Here is a 4199-nt window from a genome sequence, read left to right on the forward strand (position 1 = left end):
ATCCACAATCTCTAGTCGCTCCTCCCACACAACCGTCGCAACTCCCAACAAGCTCCATCGAACCTTGAAGGGCCTGATAGAATCTCCCCATGTGGCTATCTCTCTAGTGATGTCGGGATGTGTCCTCTCCTCCCCCACTATATCTCATTATACTCCAAACTGCCTCATAATCCTATGTGACAAGTATTGGTCAATAATGTGTACAGTGCACCTGAATAACCAACACTATGTATGATACCAAGAAAGCAAAATGTCTTGACTCCATTTCTCACAATCTCTAAATGGATGCCAGGTGAAGTCCATCATCTCATCAAAAAGGTGTCTCTAAAAACAAATAGCCCCAACCCGAGTATAATGTAATAATCCATTGTATCTATCAACATAAGGATACCACCTCCTCCAAGCCTGTACCTCGAGAAATCAAGTCATTTGTATGTGCTCCCACACCCATATGTGTAGGAGCATCACACCTGTCTCAAGATTCCTATAACCTCAGTATATGAACATATTCATATCATGATATAACTGACCCAAAATAGCAGCTCCCCATGCATAGCGAACACCATCCTTAAGCATATGATACAAACACTAGGACCATCATATCAAAAATTCATACCCACTTAGGTTAGGCATCATCGTGCCACTAATCAGTCTACACAAAAATAAAACAAGTCAAGAGATCCATCAATGACACTGCATAGCTCACTTGAGAACCATCCATGTCTGATCCATGGGGAGATCATTTGTGTCACATACACTATGCAAGTAGCACTCCCCACCCTCTAATTTGTAGCACTCCCCACCCTCTAATTTGTACTCTGAAATGACCCCACGGATCGGCACCTTCAGGATCCTCCAAACATCAAGTAGTGTGATGCTAGCCTCACCCATCAGTAGTTGGAATGTGCATGTCTTGTTGTGCCAGTACTCAACCAATGTTGTCATCATAGCTGTGTGGCATTAAATATGAGGCCACTGTGACACAAACACTAGACCACACCATGCTAATAGGACCTGTTCATCGCTATGCAATCAACTCCACAGTGCCATGGTGGGAGGCCAATGCTCCCGTCATCCCAAAATAATAGGATCCTCTTGCAGCCATTCAACCATTTCATAAGCCTTTTTTCCTAGCATTCTAGCCCATCAAAACCATCAAAGCATCCTGTTGACGCCCCTTGATCCCCTTTCCATTCCTATTTCTTCTTGTTTCCATATCTTGGGTAGAGATAGTGTTTCCTCAATAGAGACACCAAAACCACATCCCCTACACCATTCAACAGAGTGGAGACAACATTTTTTAGTCTATTTCCCCTCATCCCCCCTTCCTGCAATGCAGACGATGATCTATCAATCAATGACTATGCATGCGTTTCCAAACCTGCGAATACGGGGATCATCTCTACAGACGATGATCCTCAGGCACAAATGTCGATTTGGCAATCGACGTTTGCGCTCTGCTAACTTTTCCCCCTCATTAATTACATGTAATTAATGCTAATCTACCAAATGACCAAGTTTAGACTAGGGTACGTACCAGTGGTCCATACTCTGGTAGCCTCTAGTACCTCTGGATCCTCTTGCCTCAATGCTCGTGTCATGGAATGCACAACATGATGTCTTTTCGCTCTAATTGCTAAGGGCTCGATTAATTGTGTGTGTGACAATGACCCCTCCATGGCCCCATGTGGCTTATATGGATCCTTCTTTCACACTTTTGTCGCCCTTTCTCTATCATCCTTTCCTCTCTCCTCCACAATTCCTTCTTGCTTCATCTTTCTCATCATTTCTTATCGTTTTCTTCTTCTTTTCAAGAATTTTCCTAAAAATTTGAAAACATTTTTGATGAAATTCTTGAGGGGGCATACCTCACCTGTGTCTTCATGCTAGGGCATCTTTCTTCATCTTTTATCCACCGCCAATTTTGCCGCTTCATAAAAGAGGGGAAAAATGTAGATGTCTAAAATTAATTTAAGTCTTTCCACATAGTTAATTAATTTAATTGTGTTGATCTCTTTCTTCTTAAGGTTAATCAAATTTAATATAATTAATCCTATCATTATAGTCCTATAATTAATTTATAAATTAATTAATTATTTTCCCTATTCTTGTAAAGTCATTTCAAATCATTATTTATTCTAAACCTCTATTAGTTAATTAATTTTAATTAACTAAGCTAACCATATGATCCATACAAATCACTTTTTCTAATCCTATCATCTAGCCTAATTAATCACTCCCTAATCATGCTTGTCATTATCCTCCAATTTTATACTCATCCACTCATTATCTCTCCTCATGTCACATCCTCCTAACTTTCTCACATGCACTCTAATCCCTCATTAACCCACCTAATTAGTACCCTTAATCATTTGTACATCCCTAATCACCTTGATTAGGGATGGGTCAACTCTTTGCCATAAATGACTTGTCCCCTTCACCTTCCAAATCTTAAATCCTACCAGCTTTGTCTCTTCCAAGGAATGTCAAGTCTTTGCACATTGGCATGCCCCTCTTCCTAAGGAATTTTTAATTCCTTTTCTCATTTAGTCTTCCCACACATCTCTTATTTTGGAATTTTCAATTCATCCTCCCTTCCCCCAAGGAATTTTATATTCATTTTCTCTTCCCAGTGTACTTGGGGAACTCTTCCCCATGTACCTTGAGGGATGTGGAGGCAAGAAATATCTTTATGGCATATCTCTTGGATCCCACACCTTGTCCTCTCAATCCTCTCTCACTTTCTTTCAATCTTAGCCCTACATTTCAAATCAATCTTCACCCTCCATTTTGGCCTCCTCCAATCTATAAATAGCAGTTTCCTCTCTTCTCAAATCATCCACCCTTTGAGTATTGTTATGTTGTTTCATTAAGAGCCAAAACCATCCATTATATCCTCATAATGCCTAATTCATGCCACACATAGCCAAATCCATCCATCACAATCATCTTCTTAGTCAATCCCTTGTTGTGTAGTGGGGAGCAATCCACAAATCATCCTTGAAGAGAAAATAAAATCAAGCAGAGTTAGGGCACATTCTCCACTTCATCCCACTCAATCAGAGGAAGAGTGAAGAACTAAGTTATAATGATTGATTTATGCATTTGAATGTTTTTATTTATATTTTCATATTATTTATGCACTTGATCATTAGCTTTAAGTTTCCCCCTCTTCAACTCTTTTCCACTTTAGGTGGGATGATAGTTTTTACTCTACTTGTCGTGTAATGAAACAATGACACTTGTAATTGTCTCATTCACTCACCTTGGCTATTTAACCAAGGAGGCCTCCTATATACAATGGTCTAGTTTAGCTTATTACATATTTAATGAGAATATAGTTTTTTCTTGTCTTTGTTGTTCTCTCTTGTTATTGTGCTATTCAATAGGCCTCTAGATCTTGTGTGGCTATTTCCATAGCCAATTCTTACATGGTATCAAAGCCTATCAGGTACCTTTGATAGTCTTTTTGGGGAGATTTTGGTGCATACAAAGGTTGGTATCTTGGGAGATTTGTGGTGGATTGCATTTCTAGAGATTCCTAGACTAAATTTGACCCCACCATTGCATCTGAGAGGTTGTCTCCATGAATTTTGACTATAAATATGCCTATATTTTGGATAAAATTTAATAAAAGAAAAACAAATAGTTGAAAGGCCATTACACCCCCTTCCAAACAACAAATTATAGAATTTGTTTTTTATTGATTATTCCATTTATGGATATTTTACAAGGTCTGGGCAAAATTTTATTATTTTGGGGTGACATATATTTGGTTTTGGGGTTTGCACAATCTGTAAACCCAAATTATATTATTTATAGTACTCCTTTGCCCATGTGTATTTGCTTGGCCCATATTCATTGTTATACAGACAAGCGCTCTTCACTGGATGATTTTAATCATTGTTTGTAGGCTTGGTTCCCTATTGGAACTTTATCATAGATCAAGTTCACTGTCAGATCCACATCGTGTCCTTATCCATGGTGGTCATGTGGCATCTGATTCACAAAGTTGCACATCATTCTTGGCATACCATTTTTTATTCTCTGATTAGATCTATGCTATTTGTGCTACCTGTTCTTTATTTAATTATTGAATTGGGCATGTGTATTTTTGGTTGTCTGCATTGAATCTTTGCATCATCACCTAACCTTTCTACAATATGGCTTATGTTCATTGGCTCATGTGATCTGATCCA

The sequence above is a fragment of the Cryptomeria japonica genome, chromosome 8 (genome assembly GCF_030272615.1).
Source record: "Cryptomeria japonica chromosome 8, Sugi_1.0, whole genome shotgun sequence".
In the NCBI taxonomy this organism is placed as follows: Eukaryota; Viridiplantae; Streptophyta; class Pinopsida; order Cupressales; family Cupressaceae; genus Cryptomeria; species Cryptomeria japonica.